Here is a 19,038-nt window from a genome sequence, read left to right as displayed (position 1 = left end):
TTTAGATGTTTGAATTACAAGAAAGAAGTGTCTGCAAAGACAATGATGCTGTTCAGCTTCCCATTGCTCCTGTGATATATAATTGGCCAATTGTTTAGGACAGCTGAGATAAAATGGATTTCAATGCTTCTATGCTCTCGAGGATACACATTTATTTCCTTGTTCATGGCATGTGGGTACTGCTGGTTAGGCTAAGAATCACTACCTGTCCTTCTCTACCCTTGACAATATGGTAATGAGCTGCCTACAAGAATGACTATAATCCATTGGGGGTAATTACATTCACTGTGCTGTTACGAAAGGAGTTCAAGAAACATGATGCAGTGAGAGCAAAGGAATAGTGATTTAATTTCAAGTCAAGATTGGTGTGTGACCTGCAAGGAAATTTGAAGGTGGTGGTACTTTGATGCATCTGTTGTTCTTGCCCTGCTAGGTAATTTTAAAGATTTTAGATTCGCTACAGTATGGAAACAGGCCCTTCGGCCCAACAAGTCCACACTGACCCTCCGAAGAGTAACCCACCCAGTCCCATTTCCCTCTGACTAATGCACCTTACACTGTGTAAAATTTAGCATGGCCAATTCACCTGTCCTGCATATCTTTGGACTGTGGGAGGAAACTGGAGCACCCAGAGGAAGCCCGTGTAGACATGGGGAGAATGTGCAAATTCCATACAGTCACCTGAGGCTAGAATTAAACCTGGGACCCTGGTGCTGTGAGGCAGCAGTGCTAACCACTGAGCCACTATGCCACCCTATTTTTCTTTGTATTGTCAAAGAAAGTATTGTCAAAGGTGCCTTGGTAAGTTATTTCAGTGCATCTTATAAATGGTAAACACTGCTGCTAGAGTCCACTGGTGGTGGAACAAATAAATGTTGAAGATAGTGGAGAGTGGGGTGCCAATCTCGCAGGCTGCTTTGTCGAGATATTGTTGGAGTGCACTCTTGTAGGCAAGGCTGCAGGAGCACAGAACAATCCACCTATTGTGTATTTAGATGAATTATGAACTAAGACTTTCAGATGACACAAATTGAAGTATGTTTGTTGAATGTACAGGAATCATATGATTTCCTGCTTTAAGTGACACTGAAAGATGTTTTCCATCATGTGGCAATGACACAAAATTCATAAAAGTAATAAACTATCTACCAATGGAAAATTATTGCATCTCTGTGGTCTCTCATCGTGACTGAATAGTCCATTTCAAACTTTCGAAAGAGTGGACTGAAAACAATAAAGACATTTCAGTTTAGGGAGACAAATCGATACTTTAAAATCTTGGTAAAATAATACTCACTGAATAACAATTTCTTTAAGCAATCAGTTTATTTCCCAACCAAAATTTATTTACTCGCACTGTGAAAGTGCTAGGGATTGAAAAGTTCCAATTAAATCCAGTGTTATACACTTACCTGTCATCACAATATCATCCTGGTTGGTTTGTTAAAAATTTTAATATCTCTTATATCAATATTTTCTTAATATTGAAGGGTATATTGAAGGTGAACTATACTGTTTTTAAAGAGACAAAAAAAAATTACATGTTTAGTTTCACTTAGAATAAAAACAGAAAGTACAGGAGAGACTGAGCAAATTTGGCAGTGTCTGTGGGGAAAGACACAGTATTATTGTTTCAAGTCCAGCATGACTTTCCTTCAGAATTGAAGAGAGAGGTGGAAATGTGATGGATTTATAGTGTAGAAAAACATGATGAGTTGAAATTGGAGCAGAGGGGAGGGCCAGGAGAAGATTAGAGGGTGGGGAGATTAGCCACCACGGGTGTCACAGAACAAAAGTGAAAGAGAATGGTCATGGTTGTGGAAAAGTGTGGTAAATCCTGAGCAAGTGTTAAATAGTAGAATTTAAAACAAGGAAACCAGGCATGGTGGATATAGGTGAAAACAAAACAGAGTTCTTAGTCTGAAGTTGTTGGACTAAATATTGAGCTGAAAATGTGTTGCTGGAAAAGCGCAGCAGGTCAGGCAGCATCCAAGGAACAGGAGATTCGACGTTTCGGGCATAAGCCCTTCTTCAGGAATGATTCGACGTTTCGGGCATTAGCCCTTCTTCGGGCTTATGCCCGAAACGTCGAATCTCCTGTTCCTTGGATGCTGCCTGACCTGCTGCGCTTTTCCAGCAACACATTTTCAGCTCTGATCTCCAGCATCTGCAGACCTCACTTTCTCCTCGAGGACTAAATATTGAGTTCAGAAAGCTGTAAAGTGGCGTAAAGCTTTCAGTTTAGGTACTGCATCAACAATCTTTATAACAGATTCAACAACAACATTGATCTCTGATCCCTTTCTCAGAGAGTGCCTTGATCAGTCAGAGTTAACTTGGCTGATTTAAAATGAAAACGAAGCTTGGTAGTTAATTGTCAGCCATAATTAACTTTGCATTTTCCATGGCAACACCTCTTCGAATTAGCATTCACTTGCTAACCAATCAGCATTCTTCTCTCAAAGAGAACAATTTTTTTTTCTGTTTACATTGGTAGTCTTCCAAATTGTTCCAATTAGGACAAAGTGAAAAGCCTTAGCAAATCAAATATTCTGTATAACAAATTATCATAAATATTAGCTAATTTCTTAAAAATAATCCTCAGTATTACATATGTAGAGAATAGTTTAAATGGCTCTTGTGGAGAAAATAACTGGTGCTGACTTATTGGGATAAGTAGCCTGTTTTGGTCTTGTGGAATTGTATAATCTGCTGATCTTCATTTTATCACACAAGGTTGGTGATATTTTTATTATATTACAACACAAGTACACAAGAGAGAAGTGACATTTAACAGACATGTAATGAGCCTGCAGTATACAAGCCACTTCATAATCTGTTTCAAATCATTCATAAAATATATAAGACACTATCAATGTGGAAAGAGTAATGAAGTCAAAAATAAGATTACTGGTCTGGAAAGTGCAAAATTGAAACAGGGTGGTAGTTCAGCAGTGAGAAATCTTTACTATGAAACGCATTGGCTGCAAGATAACTACAGGCTGAATCTTACAATTTTTTAGCTAAGTCTGAGTTGGATTGAGTTTTTGGCCGTGAGCCTTAGAAAAGTTATTTCACTGTATTCAACCAAACTTACCACATCAACAAGCTACTCCACCCCAATGGTGTCATGTTCAGATCTTGGCCCTATCTTACCTTGTGCCAGAACAACTCACCACTCAGGTTATTGGCCAAAAGACTCTTTGTGTTTGTGCTTGTGCTTATGAATGACTGCCATACACCTGAACAAGCATTCGCAATCTTGCCAGTAATGGTATAGCACATCAGACTGAAGCCATGCCATCTCTGGCATATTGCTGACACTCTTTCACACGTACAACCCCATTGTCTCACCTTGCATGCAGTTTAACCACCTTGCTATACAGATTACCTGTTCTTACCTACATTCCATCTTAACACCCTCTAAGTTAGCACTATCCTGCTCCCCCAGTTCACTGTTTACCAGCTACTTGTCATGACATTGTCAGTAGGAGAACATCATTTAAATGGAAGCAACTAGACTAATCCAAATATTAGCTTTTATTTACAGACAACAAAAGCAAAAACAAAAACAAAAGCAAAATGATGGCTCAGTGGTTAGCACTGCTACCTCACAGCGCCAGGGACCTGGGTTCAATTCCAGCCTCAGGTGACTGCCTGTGCGGAGTTTGCACATTCTCCCTGGGTCTGTGTGGGTTTCTTCCCACATTCCAAAGATGTTCATGTAGGCGGATTGGACATGCTAAATTATCCAGGGATGTGTAGGTTAAGTCTAAATAGTCATGGGAAATGCAAGGTTACAGGATGAGGTGAGTCTGGGTGCGATGCTATTCGGAGAGTCAGTGTGGACTTGAATGGCCTATTTCTATACTGTAGGGATTCAATGAAATAACACCAACAGATGCTGAAGTTCACCCTCACAATTCCTGGCAGATTTTGGCTTCATGATCAATGACTATTTTATAGCTCACAATGTATCTTCTGAACGTAGCTCTCCTTTATTTGACGTGGCGGTTAATGCAGTTCTTTGTGGCTTCTAGTACCTGTTGTACTGAGTTCTGTTATGGATGACATCTTCCTCCACCCTAATGTCCTCATCCTCCTCCTTTGAAGAAGGTTCCCATTCTGCCAGTTCCTCAGCATTCTTCACATTACCTCAATAGCTGCTCCAATTGGAAAGAGCACACTCTGTCTGGCTTGCACTAAGTACCTGCCACCCCTCCAGACTGGTCCAAGCAGCAGAAACGTACCTTCAGCAGCACAATCATGAGCCAAGGTCCTAATGGGTAGTCCTTGTTCCCCGGTAACCAGCATTGTAATTTTTCTGGACCTCATATGAACCAGATACACAAGAATATTCCAGATATTATTTGAATGAAAATCTTCCTAATCCTGGACATCTCAGTGTTACAGAGTTGAAAAAATGTGGTGCTGGAAAAACACAGCAGGCCAGGCAGCATCCGAGGAGCAGGAGAATCGATGTTTCGGGCACAAGCCCTTCTTCAGGAATGAGGTTGGTGTGCCAAGCGGGCTGAGATAAAAGATAGGGTGGAAGGGAATTTGGGGGAGGGGCACTGGGAATACGATAGGTGGAAGGAGGTGAGGGTGAGGGTGATAGGCCGGAGAGGGGGTGGGGGCGGAGAGGTCGGAAAGAAGTTTGCAGGTTCAAGAGGGCGGTGCTGAATCCGAGGGTTGGGACTAAGATGGGGGGGGGAGGGGAAATGAGGAAGCTGGAGAAATCTACACTCATCCCGTGTGGTTGGAGGGTTCCTAGGTGGAAGATGAGGTGCCCTTCATCCAGGCGTCGTGTGGCCAGGGTCTGGCGGTGGAGGAGGCCAAGGACCTGCATGTCATTGGCGGAGTGGGCCAGGGAAGCGAAAATCATGGAAGAGGTGGAGGGCGTGGGTGGTGCCCCAAACGTAGGTGGGGAGTTCTTGGACTAAGTGGGACAGGACAATGTCGAGGTACGCAGAGATGAGTTCGATGGGGCAGGAGCAGGCTGAGACAATGGGTTGGCTGGGGCAGTCAGGTTTGTGGATTTTGGGCAGGAGGTAGAAACGGGCGGTGCGGTGTTGTGGGACTATGAGGTTGGAGGCAGTGGATGGGAGATCTCCTGAGGTGATGAGGTTATGGATGGTCTGGGAGATGATGGTTTGGTGGTGTGAGGTGGGGTCATGGTCAAGGGAGCGGTAGGAGGAGGTATCCGCGCGTTGGCGTCTAGCTTCAGTGGTGTAAAGATCGGTGCGCCGAACTACCACTGCACCTATCTGCATTCAGGAGAGACCACTCTCTCTGCGACTCCCTCGTCACATCCACACCCCCCACCAACCCAACCTCCACTCCCGGCACCTTCCCCTGCAAACGCAAGAAGTGCAAAAACTTGCGCCCACCCCTCCCCCCTCACCTCCCTCCAAGGCCCCAATGGATCCTTCTATGTTTGTCGCAAATTCACCTGCACCTCCACACACATCATTTACTGTATCCGCTGCACCCGATGTGGTCTCCTCTACATTGGGGAGACAGGCCACCTACTTGCGGAACGTTACAGGGAACACCTCTGGGACACCCGCACCAACCAACCCAACCTCTCCGTGGCTGAACCCTTTAGCTCCCCCTCCCACTCCATCAATGATATGCAGGTCCTTGGTCTCCTCCATTGCCAGACCCTGGCCACACGACGCCTGGAGGAAGAGCGCCTCATCTTCCACCTAGGAACCCTCCAACCACACAGGAAGAATGTAGATTTCTCCAGCTTCCTCATTCCCCCCCCCCCCCCCCCCACCTTATCTCAGTCCCAACCCTCGAATTCAGCACCGCCCTCTTGACCTGCAATCTTCTTCCTGACCTCTCCGCCCCTACCCCCTCTCCGGGCTATCACCCTCACCTCCTTCCACCTATCGTATTCCCAGTGCCCCTCCCCCAAAATCCCTCCCCCCCTAATTTTTATCTCAGCCCGCCTGGCACACCTGCCTCATTCCTGAAGAAGGGCTTGTGCCCGAAACGTCGATTCTCCTGCTCCTCGGATGCTGCCTGGCCTGCTGTGTTTTTCCAGAACCACATTTTTCACTCTGGTACTCCAGCATCTGCAGTCCTCACTTCCTCCTCAGTATTACAGCCCACTCAGTGCCATGTGTGTGCAGTCGATGGCACCTCATACCTGGGGGGCCCAGCTATGATCCTGAATCCTATTCCTGGACTTCTGCACCAACCTCATCATTGGAAACAAATGAATCAGTGTGATTTCACACAAGCATAGAATAAAGAGTTACACATCATGGAAACAAACACTTCAGTTCAACTCATCCATGCCGACCAGGTTTCCCAAGCCAAAACTAGTCCCATTTGCCTATGTTTTGCTCATTTCCCTCTGAACCAATTCTATTCATGTACTTGTCCAAATGCATTTTAAATGTTGTAACTGTACCTGCATCTATCACTTCTTCTGGCAGTTCATTCCATGTACGAACCACCCTCTGTGTGAAAAAGTTGTAACTCAGGTCCCTTCATTGGTCATTGTCCTGAAACATTTGAGGATGGATGACTGAGCCCGTACAGATCACCTATTGCTCCTTGGAAGGAGCCAGTCATATAGGAATTCAAAGCAATGGTAGCCTTCACAGCTACCAGGAGAAGATGGCCTCCCACTTCTACACAGCTCCATCAAAGTGTCACGGGACAGGGAAAACCTGCATTGGTATTATATCTCGTTCATCCCCATGAAACTGATGGAAAACTCTGGGCCTTCTGCGTACCCACCATGCTGAGGGGCCCTGTGCTGTGACCTCCCCTTGAGCTGAGTACTCCTTGTCTCTGTGGCCGCCTGATGTTGTTCTTGGGTGAGCTGTTGGCCCTGGCCCTTCTGCACCATTTTTATCTTCTTCGAAGAACAGCCTCTGCAAACACCATGTCAAGGGCAGGGCCCAGGCCTCTCTGTGGAATTGACCTAAAAGGGGAACAGAGAGTTTTATAGATGCCAAAACAGTTAAGGGTGGCTGCCCTGCAGATGAGAGCTGAGGACATCTCTCCACATAGTGAGACAAGCTGCAGCTGAAAATGAGGGGCATGTTTCCATCATCCATCCATACTTTTGTTCAGGCTGTGCAGCAGTAATGTTGTGTAGTGTAGTGAAGGTGCCATTCTGACTGAGTAACAAGCCTTTGTCATCGCGAAGGGGGTGTCTGCAATGCCTGGCTCTCCTCATATCCCTGAACCACATCAAGCACTCAGTCTCTCACTGCATTCAGCACAGACCATCATTACATTGATGTAACAGATAACGAATTGTTGCTGTATGGCTCACACAGGACACATGGAAATTTTGCAAATAATGGTTCTCCATCAGACAGCATTAGTCTTTTGTAACATTGCTGCCAAATTCAAAATTGTTGGAATGTCCAACTTCAATTTGCAGGAGCTAACAGTATGTTGCAAATCACCAGTGGTGATAGTGCTACACAAAATGATGAAACATATTCTCAGTGTGAAGGACTTTGACTCTGCCAGGACTGTACAGTGGTTACTCATACTGGTACTTCAGGGACAGATGCATATCTGGCAGGCAGATGAGTGAAGATGAGGTCAAGTACGTTTTTCGCTCTTGTTGGTTCTCTCATCACCTGAAGCAGACCCAGTGTAGCAGTTATATCCTTCAGGACCTGAGTAGTAGTGCTGCTGCTGAGCCACTATTGGTGGTGAACATTGATTTACCCTACCCAGGGTACATTTTTACACCCTGCCAACTTCAGTGCTTCCTCTAAATGTTTTCAACATAGAGCGTATTGATTTATCAGCTGGAAGGAGGTATTTGGTAATCAACAGAATGCTTCCTTGTCCATTTTTAACTGATGTTATAAAGTTTATAGTGCCTGAAGTCAATATTGAGGATTCCTAGGGCAGCTACCTCACAAGTATAAGCCATTGTGCTGCCAATTTCACTGGGTCTGTCTTGCCTGGTAGGACAGGGATGGTGATGGTGATATCTCAGACATTGTAAATATGATTCCATGAGTATTACTCTATTAGGCTATTGCTTGACTAATCTGTGCAACAGCTCTCCCAATTTTAGTGTTAGGATTAAGAGTCAACAAATTGCTGTGGAGCTGGAGTCAAATATCAGCCAGACCAGATAAGGACTGCAGTTTTCTTCTTTAAAGGACATGAGTGAGCCAGGTGGGTATTACCTGGACAATTGTTTCATGGTCATCATTAGACATTTTAATTCTGGATTCTCTCATTTTAATCTGCTATGTTGAGATTCAGTCCCAGGTGCACAGGACCTCATTGGGTGTCTGGATCATTGACCCAGTGACAATAACACTAAGCCATCACTTTCCCAGTAATTTGTATATGAAGAATTCCTATACATTTTCCTTCTGTGATGTTTCCATTCTGTTCTTTAACACAAACTTCTCATTTTTAATAACATCATTTTTCAATGAGTTTACTCTACCAGCTACAAATTATTGTGCTTGTCAGTGATTAGGAAATTTTAAAAGAAGTCACATTTCTCTCATTTCCAACCATAGCCTCTATGAACTTCCATTTTGAGTATAATGGTGATAAATAAAGGTAAATTAAATGCGATGACAGTGAATTTTCAAGGAACTCACTAATTTGTCAAATGCTGTTCAAGTTAACACCTATATGTTCCACTTGCTGCACGGAATATTATTACTTCAACATCAGGAAAGTGACAAGTTGCTATAGTAAACAAGAAAAATATCAGTCTTAACAGAGAAACAAGATAGCACAAAAGATTGATCATTAAAGGTTTATAATCCTAGATACTATAGAGATCTCAAGATTTAAAGATTCAATTTTGTCCAAGCTCAGTTTTTCAGGAAGGAGTCTGAACTGATATTTCCTCCTGCTCTCATATTATAAGAACCTGCACCATCTGCACTTTAGTTTTCTATCCATTTTTCTTTCATTATGACGCAGAAGTAACATAAGAAACTAAAATATCAAACAAGTATTTAACCCAGTTGCCATAATTAACAATCCTTTTTGCTTTTTTACCTGTGTCTCTTCTCCATTGTCTCTTTTCGACAAAATGATAATCAGTTTGTTTCATTCTTGACCCAGTTTTATTTTCTTTCACATCCACTTCACATACATTTTATTCAGTGGACACAATTTAATGGACCTAGCTGGAGTGGGCATGATAGTGGGGCTGGCAGAAGAAACCTGCATTAAATTCTCACCATTGTTAAAATTGTCCTGAATTATGCTTGGGACAGGAAGTGTCTGATGAGTGAACTCCACCCACTGGTGGCAGGATGTCTATTAGGTTTATTAATAAGCCACTTATTCCTGAGTGTGCAGAATTTAGTGGTGGCTCAGAAATTGAACATAATGCTCCTGTACCTCTTGAAAACCACCCAGCAAATCTTGCCATGTTTGCATGCATCAATGTAAGGGGGAATGATGAGGTTGTTTTACCAGCCATTGATTGTCAGGCTGAAGGAGGGATCCTGCATCAGGAAATAGGGGGTGTGCTGAACAGAAACTGAAAACCATTCAGTGGCCTTGCCTCCAATGTTCTCCCCATCCACTTTCATCACTTGATTGAGCCAACAAAGTTGATCTGACCCACATTTCCCAGTTACCTCTTCATGTTGAAGACCAGTCCTTTACACTGAACTGTCTCTACCAGTGAATGTAGATTTTGGTCATGCATTGTTTGGGTTTTGCCCAACACCACACATACACACCCAGGATTATTTTATGTAACTCTGCCATATGTTGCTGGAATAGGTGTTGACTGATAGATAGATGTTCTTGGTGTCTTGCAAGACAGTTGGTATCTTCGTAATTTTGGTCACAAAGTTAGAGTCTATGCTCCTCGTAATCCTGTTATTGTTGGTCCAGGTGTATGCACCAGGTAAAATACTTGTGGTTTCCATGCAGAATTTCCAAGGACTTATTTCATTGTCAATGTACCAATGCAAGGAATGGGTGTCAGATTACATTCAGTTACTTTTGTTGTCATTAGTTGCAATAACTTCCAATGCTTCAGATCCATGTACTTCAGGATTTGCACTAGCTCCTATGTTAACTTTAGTCTTGAGTGGGTGTTTGCCATTTTTCATCTTATGATGGTAATAATGGTAAAGGTTTTCCAACTGTTTGACTTTATCTATGCAATGGGTCATATTCTCAACTTAGAGAGACTTCAGCTTGTGGTTGAATTTCTTTATTTTTGAATTTCAGTCTTGCTACTAATTTTATATGTGTGCTTGTGTTCATGTTTGTCTGTGTTGCATTCCCTCTCACAGCTGTCAGATTCCTGCACTACTTTTTCTTTGGTTGCATCCTTATTGTAGCCCTTGTATGCACCGTCATGGTACTGTCAGTAATCTAGAGGCATAAACTAATGCTCTGAGGACATGGGTTAAATCCCACCATGGCAGTTAGTAATATTTGAATTTAATTAGTATAATAAAAAGCTAGTCTTATGGTAACCATGAAACTAATCTGGTTCACTAATCCCTTTTAGGGAAGTAAATCTGATCTACATATAACTCAACATAGAGATGTAGTTGATTCTTAACTGACGTCTGAAATGGCCATTCAGTAATCACCACAAAGTCTATAAAAAGAAATCAAATTACATATATTCCCCATAATCAGCCTTCACACTGGATAGGATAGTGCAGACCTGTCAATCTGAACATTTTGTGACACAGTTAGGAGGACTGTCCCAGAACAGTTAAGCAAAATTCTGATACAGTCATACTCATACCTTCTAGTAAATGTTCCAGGCATCCATTATTATTCCTTGCTACAACAGCAGCAGTTTGTCCTGTTATCTAACCAGAGGTGTTCATGCAGTGCTGTACAGTCAGGAGAAGGTCTGGCTCAGAAGTTTGTAACATTAACTCTGGAACTATTGAAACCTGATGGCACCAGTTCAAATATGGGCAAGAAAACCTGAACATTTCTACCTATCACCACACACAATGGCTCGCAGATGTATATCAGTATTTCCTATGTTGAATAGCAATGAATCACTTCGGCTACAAGGGAGGGAAAATACTTTGAGTGAGGTGTTCAATACTCATCATCAAGAGTGGCTCAGTAGTACCATCTCTGACTAAGCTGATTGAGTCTAAAAGGACATATCTGCCAACTAGGCCTGCAGTAAACTGTGAGGGAACCAATAATAGGGAGAAATCTTCTTGAATCATCCTCATAATGTACCTGCTGTAGAGGCATCTGTCCATGATAGAATCGTTAGGTATCACAATGGCACACTCATTGTCTTTGCATTACGAATATTTTCTATCGTGTTGTGTGACACTGCAACCATGCTAAATTATACAAACTTTGAACAGATCTAGCAAGTCAAAACTTAGCATCTGTGAGATATTGTGAGCCATCAGAAGCAGTAATATTATCTTCAACCACAATTTGTAACCTCATGGCACAGCATGTGCTATTACCATCAAGAGTGCACTACTGAAGAGTGCAGAAAGGCAAGCCAGGAGGAGTACCAGGCATACCTAAAAATGAGATGTTAACCTGGTGAAATATAGCACAGGATTACTAGTGAGCCAAACAGTGGAGCAGCACATGATAAAATTAAATGATCTCACATTAATGGGTCTGATATAAGCTCTGCAGTCCTGCCATATCCAATCATGAATGATGATGGACAATTAAACAACCAAAAGAAGGAAGCTCCGAAAATATCCCCATACCCAATGGTGGGGCAGCCATCAGTGCAAAATATATGGACCAAATGCAAGCAAATGGAACCAGTTTAATTGTTAAAACTGGATGGTACAGACAAGATGGGCTGAAGGGCCTGTTTCCATGCTGTAGATCTCTATGACTCTCTGACTCTTTAAGGCAAAGACAAGATTGCAACAATCTGCAGACAGAAGTGGATGATCCATCTTGACCTCATCCTCCATTCACCAGTATCACAGATGTCAGTCTTCAGCCAAATTGATTCACTCCCAATGACATCAGCAAATTGCTGAGAGCACTAGTGACCACAACACCACTGGATTGTAGTGAAAATTAATCTAGTTCACTAGTAGCCTTCAAGGAGGGAAACGTGCTGACTACCCAGTTTGGTTTATCAATATGTGACTCCAGACCTACTCGGCACTGTTTTCTGAAGTGGTCTGGTCAGCCACACAGTTGTATTAAATACTCTGGGCCTACACTTACACTAACCCCAAAGACACTTTATATAGATAATGGGCCAAACTGGTCACCGGCAATGTTGGTCCATCTTTTTCTGTCCTTGCAACCTGATCCCAAATGCAACAGAGATCTCTCGATGCATCCATCTGCAGAGAAAAACAGTGAAGAGCAGCAACTGAGCGGGCACACCCTCTTTTACAACATCACTTGCCATGTTCTGGGAAATCTTTATGGTTTTAGGAATTTTAATGGGGCCAGTGAATGAACGGGAAGACGAGTGTTGTGGATGAGTTGGAAGATTATAAAGATATAACTGTGTAGAGATTCAATGAGTGGGTATTGGTTGGGAGGTTATTGAGTGAGTGGGGGTGATGGATAGTCAGGTTGCAAGTAAGCATTCAAAATGGATGAGGTGGATAGTTGGGCCATGGTGCAGATGAGTTGTTTGGGTGGGCTTCACTAATAATCACTGACCTGTGCCTAAAGTTAATAGTGGGACGATGCTAGGGTTGGTGTCCTAGCAAATGCTGTGAACAGACCCAGGTATCTGAGGCTAACAACAGTGTATGTGACATTTTTGGAGGGGCATGGGCAGTGAAAATCCACCCATTAGAACTTTAAATTTCAATGGCAATTACTGAACCTGTACAAGGCTCCTGATTTTCAAAGAGTCCCAATGCACAACAGTGGCCATAGTGTCAACATCTACTGCTGACAACATCTAAAGTCCTGTCTAGTATTTTTGATGCAGTATTGTAAATAATACTGGTACTTTTTTGTTGATATGCTGTACAATAACCTGGGCCCTGAGCTCCAACTAGTACATACAGAAGCACACCCTTGTGTAATGCAGCCTTAAGTTATGTCTGTATAGCCACTTGTTCACTGTAGAAATCTGGAAGTTAATGCTGTTGCAATGCTGTCAAACATATTTCTCAATGTAACTGTAGTTGCTTTCTATTTCAATGACAAACTTAGAAATGATGTGATTATAGTACAGGGTTATTTAAAGCTGACATTTCCAGAATGTAATTTCTCCATGACTTCAATTTGTCACATATTTAAAATGGTATCAGTGAATATTAATGGAGAATGCATGAAATAGTCATAAAAATTCCAACCTGAAAATAATTTGCATTTGTTGTACTATTAGCTATCTCTGGTAAATTTAAATTGGATTGAATTTTAGGAAAATGCCATTTCATCAGGAATCTAGCTTCAACCTATAGAGTTAACTCGAGTGTATTAGACTGTCTGTACATACGAACCATCTCGAAAGGTGACTTAGGTAAGTTAATCTTTCAATTAGAGTGATATTGACACACACACATGAAATTTTATAAGTTATCCACAGGCTTTCCCTTCCTGAAACACATTTGTAAAGACAAAGTAATTACATGGCAGCAATTGAGTAGCTAGAGGAATCTCCAGGAAATTTGATAAATAAATACTTGGCACTTACAACTATTTTCTATCATGCAAATAGGAAAAGGCGTCTTGTCCATACATTTCCTGAAAAGTTACTTTTTACACTTTGAAGGTTTTATCAGGATGGTTGTCACCTTTGCTGCCTTAAGATTGAATCTCAAATGAGAACCAAGGTGACATTAAGAATGGCCACAGTAGTCTGATACTAAAAGACTTGAAGGGGTTGACTCTGTTTCAATTCATTATGGATTAAATGTAAACCATACTGCAAAAGTAAATGGGAACCACAGATGTACAAAGGCAGGCTAAAAGTACCGAAGATGCACTATCTTAGATAGAGCTGGCCTGGGGTAAAGAACATTTGATACCTAGGAAAGACATGGGAAAATAAAAGATAATTTGAGGGACCTGTACAGTAAAGCTTGGGAATTGTAATATGCATGCTGTAATCTGCAAAAAGCTTGGAGACATTTTGTAAACCCACTAGAGTAAGCTTACTCTTCATGGTATTAAGACTGACTCTCTACACATACATACGAAATGGTCATAACCTGATTTCCTGTGACATCTTTTATCAATTTGTCAAGTTGTCTGATATCAAGACCTATACGTCAACAGGAGGAAGGGCATTGGAGAAGTGATGTTTTCAGGAGGCTACATCCATGAAACAGAATCTACAGATGAATTTCCATCTCATGCCAAAACACAAATATTTCAGAAAAGGGACACACAGATGCTGTCAGATTGGCGGAATAGTCCAGCAATTTGTTTTTATCTCAGATTTCCAGAATCTGCAGAATTTTGCTTTTAATACAAAACATGCACATCAAATTGCATTTAAAGGATTGTACAGGAATCTAAATGAAGATTGAGGCATGGATATGATATTCACTCATGGGACACGGACATCACTGCTGGGCCAGCATACATTGCTCTTATCTAGTTCCTCAAAGAAGGTTGTGGTGAGCTACCTTTAGGAACCTGTAGTCCGTGACCTAAAATGCAATTATAGGAATTCCAGGATTTTGTCCCAATGACATTGAAGGAATGGTGATATATTTCCAAGAATGGATGACCATGGTTCAAGATTCACCTGCTCCAGAGGTGTGTAATAACATCTATGACCAGGTTCATTAGAAAAACCTAGAGAATGTGTTGGCCACCTTCAATCTGCTCATGTAAAAATACAAGGAATTTTACCATTGGCATTGAAGGAGGAAACATGTCCTGTTATTCTTTAACTGGACAATATCTGCAGTAGGAAACCGTATTAACATCAATATGCCACTGTAGCCACTGGGACAGGCTACAATCTATAATGTAATGGACTGAATAGTGCAATTTGTTTTGAAATTTCTTCTGTTTAACAGATTTAGAATACAGTGCCCTCTTATTAAAGTCCTCACCATTTAGAACAAGCATATTTATATTAATGAGGTTTGTTTGCTATAAGTGATGAAATTTCTAAATTTAAGGAAAGAATACATTTAGTTGATGAGAGTCCAAATTACATAAGTCAGTAGAACCCAATGAAAAGAAATGAATCTATCAAGGCAATTAAATGTCTACTTTGTATTGCGATTTCTCCCATTTTGAATTACATATGACCTAGTTAACCGTATAAATGGAAAGACCTTTATTTAACAATGAAGCTATCTGTGATTTCAAGAAAAACCTGCAATTAACTGATCCACTTATGTCAAAATGTCTGTTCTTTGCACTGTGAGTAGGAGTGCATGAGGTTATTATGTACTGAGTGTTTCTTGTATTATGATTTGCATGAAATGATTAGACTCAGTTTCTTATAATTTGTTTAATTCTCCCTTCCTTCAATGACTGGTGTTGCTGCTGAAATGTCAGAATAGTTTAAATGATTCTAAATGACAAGGAAATGTGTTGAGGTCTGTATATAAATATTTCAGAGTTATTCAACAAACAGCAGGGAAGATAAAACGATTAACGCAATTACACTTTAATGAAATCCAAAGGATTTATTGAGTTGCCCAAAATAAACTGGCCTTTAATTTAATGTAATGGTGCTTTGTAATTATCATCTTCTTAGGGTCTGGACATGGCGTGGGGGCAATGGCTATGGCTATGGCTGATGTTGGTTTTGTAGAGACTGGAGGTGTCCTCTAGTACTGATCACAAAATGGGCTGCTAGATTCAAAGCATATGCAGATCACACTGTTGTGTAATAGGTTCTGGCAATGGTGTAGTTGGCTGTTCCATTATTTTGAGGGCAATTACCATTTCAATTTGTTCTACCATGTTCATACACATTTGATCAGAAATGCTAATGTCAAAGCAATCCTCTGGAGCTGTGTATACTAACATCTTACAACTTTCACAGGACATCAACTAATCACTACTATGACATTGGCCAATGTTGGAGACAAGCCCCCAAATGCTACTCTATTTTCCTTAAATAAAATAGGGTCTGGAGGAGGATAGTGCCCATGGGCAGCAGGAGAAGCAAACACATAAGCAGCAGCACAATTCTGTTTGGAAGGCACATATGTATCAAATCGATATGAATGATGTATTTTTACCACCACATCTTTCACTGCATCTGCAGTCCTGCTTATATAACTCTACCATAAATGTTTTTTTCATCTTAACCCATTTGAAACAGGTACCAAAGCAACTTTCTAATCATTGGCAATAACAATGCCAGGAACAGTACAACAATTATTTTTAATCTAGTATGTGACTATGCTGTGGATGCTGGAAATCAGAAAATAACACAGAGCATGCTGGAGAAACTCAGTACACCTGACAGTATGTGTGGAGGAGAAACAGAGTTAACATTTCCAGTTTGGTATGACTTTTCAGAACAGTTCTGAAGATGAATCATATTGGATTCAAAGCTTTACTTTGTTTCTTTCTCCACAGATGCTGCCAGACCTGCCGACTTTCTGCAGCATTCTCTTTTTTTGTGGCCATACTTTGTTCTCCTTACTTCCTTATTTTTATTCACTTAGGGCATTGGGGTTTGTTGGCTGGTCCAACGTTTGTTGCTCATCCCTAAAGAAGCAGCACGTTGGCTTAGTGGTTAGCACACTGTCTCATTGCGTCAGGTACAGGCGTTCAATTCTTGTTGAGGATGACTGCCTGTGTGGTGTTTGTATATTCTCCCTGTGTCTGTGTGGGTTCTCTCTGGGTACTCTGGTTTCCTTCCACAATTCAAGATGTGCAGGCCAGGTGAATTGGCCATACTAAATTGCCCATAGTGTCAGGTGGATCACTCAGGGGAAAATGTAGGGTAGGGCAGTGGAATGGGTCTGGGCGGGTCACTCTTCAGAGGGTTGGTGTGGGCTTGTTGGGCTAAATGGCCCGTTTCCACTGTGTAGGGAATGTAATCTAATTGCTCTGGTGAAGTTGGTGATGAACTACTTTCTTGAACCGGTGCTGTCCATTTGGTGTAGGTACACCCACAACGTTGTTAGGGAGAGATTCCCTGTGTTGAGAGGATTTATTCACTGTTTTCTTCAATGGACACATCTGAAGAGACCGGGCACAGAACTCCAGAGAGTAAAATTGCTAACGTGGAAGTGGATGATCTTAAAGAGGATTACTACTGGTTAAATCTAATCCAACAGTGATAGCAATTTCTGGGTCAAAATGCTTAAATATCTTATTACATGCAAATACCTCAAAGAATTTCAAACAATGAACTTCATTCGGTATGTAAGGGAATCAGTGACATTGATTTGATCATAAGCTAGTATTGTTGTCACAAGATGTTTTACAAATGCTCAGTTCCAGAGTTATGGCCTAATGAATATTATATGAGTCAACCTCATTTATTTTGATGATTAGAAGTATAATCAATATCATTACATGACCACAAGCTGTTTCAGTATTGCAACAACCTCTCATCTACCATCCAACGAGGTGGGGCAGCAGTCGCCTGGCTCTATTCTTACTTATTTAATCATAAACACAGCATCTCTTACAATGCCTTCTCTTCCTGCTCCCAAACCCATTAGCTTTAATGCTGCCCAAAGATTTATCCTTGGCCCCTCCTACTTGTGACTTCGATGCAGTGTATTTCGTTTCAGTTACACTTCATCTTCCATATAGCGATTGCACGTAGCCCTATAAAAACGCCATCCCATATTCCCAATTCCTTCGTCTCTGCCGCATCTGCTCCCAGGAGGACCAGTTCCAATACCATACAGCCCAGATGGCCTCCTTCTTCAAAGACCGCAGATTCCCCCCAGACGTGATCGACGATGCCCTCCACCGCATCTCCTCCACTTCCCGCTCCTCTGCCCTTGAGCCCCGCCCCTCCAACCGCCACCAGGACAGAACCCCACTGGTTCTCACCTACCACCCCACCAACCTCCGTATACAGCGTATCATCCGCCATCATTTCCGCCACCTCCAAACGGACCCCACCACCAGGGATATATTTCCCTCCCCGCCCCTATCAGCGTTCCGCAAAGACCACTCCCTTCGTGACTCCCTCGTCAGGTCCACACCCCTCACAACCCAACCTCCACTCCCGGCACCTTCCCCTGCAACCTCAGGAAATGCAAAACTTGCGCCCACACCTCCTCCCTTACCTCTCTCCAAGGCCCCAAGGGATCCTTCCATATCCGCCACAAATTCACCTGCACCTCCACACACATCATCTATTGCATCCGCTGCACCCGATGTGGCCTCTTCTATACTGGGGAGATGGGCCGCCTACTTGCGGAACGCTTCAGGGAACACCTCTGGGACGCCCGGACCAACCAACCCAACCACCCCGTGGCTTAACACTTTAACTCTCCCTCCCACTCCACCGAGGACATGCAGGTCCTTGGACTCCTCCATCGCCAGAACATCACAACACGACGGTTGGAGGAAGAGTGCCTCATCTTCCGTCTGGGAACTCTCCAACCACAAGGGATGAACTCAGATTTCTCCAGTTTCCTCATTTCCCCTCCCCCCACCTTGTCTCAGTCGATTCCCTCGAAATCAGTTCCGCCCTCCTAACCTGCAATCCTCTTCCTGACCTCTCCGCCCCCACCCCACTCCGGCCTACCACCCTCACCTTGACCTCCTTCCACCTATCACATCTCCATCACCCCTCCCCCAAGTCCCTCCTCCCTACCTTTTATCTTAGCCTGCTGGACACACTTTCCTCATTCCTGATGAAGAGCTTGTGCCCGAAACGTAGAATTTCCTGTTCCTTGGATGGTGCCTGACCTGCTGCGCTTTAACCAGCAACACATTTTCAGCTCTGATCTCCAGCATCTGCAGACCTCACTTTTTACTCGAAGATTTTAACCTACTGTGAATCCTCTTGCAAGGATGCCTTCCTTGAAGAAGCTCTCTTCCTCCCTCTACAAGGATTTCAGTGAGTCTCCCTCTCACTGCACCCCCCAGGTCATCTCCTCTGCACAGAAGCTCTTCAGCCACGATCTCAAACAGACCCGTTACCACAGCCACATCTCCTTCCTC

General features: G+C 42.6%; 1 protein-coding gene across 1 annotated transcript in view; it reads right to left on the bottom strand.

Annotated features, from left to right (window-relative positions):
* The window catches only part of necab1 (N-terminal EF-hand calcium binding protein 1), a 174,641-nt gene that overhangs the window by 33,009 nt on the left and 122,594 nt on the right, over positions 1-19,038 (bottom strand). The window lies entirely within an intron of this gene.

The sequence above is a fragment of the Hemiscyllium ocellatum genome, chromosome 4 (genome assembly GCF_020745735.1).
Source record: "Hemiscyllium ocellatum isolate sHemOce1 chromosome 4, sHemOce1.pat.X.cur, whole genome shotgun sequence".
In the NCBI taxonomy this organism is placed as follows: domain Eukaryota; kingdom Metazoa; phylum Chordata; class Chondrichthyes; order Orectolobiformes; family Hemiscylliidae; genus Hemiscyllium; species Hemiscyllium ocellatum.
This window is presented reverse-complemented; position numbering and strand designations above follow the sequence as displayed.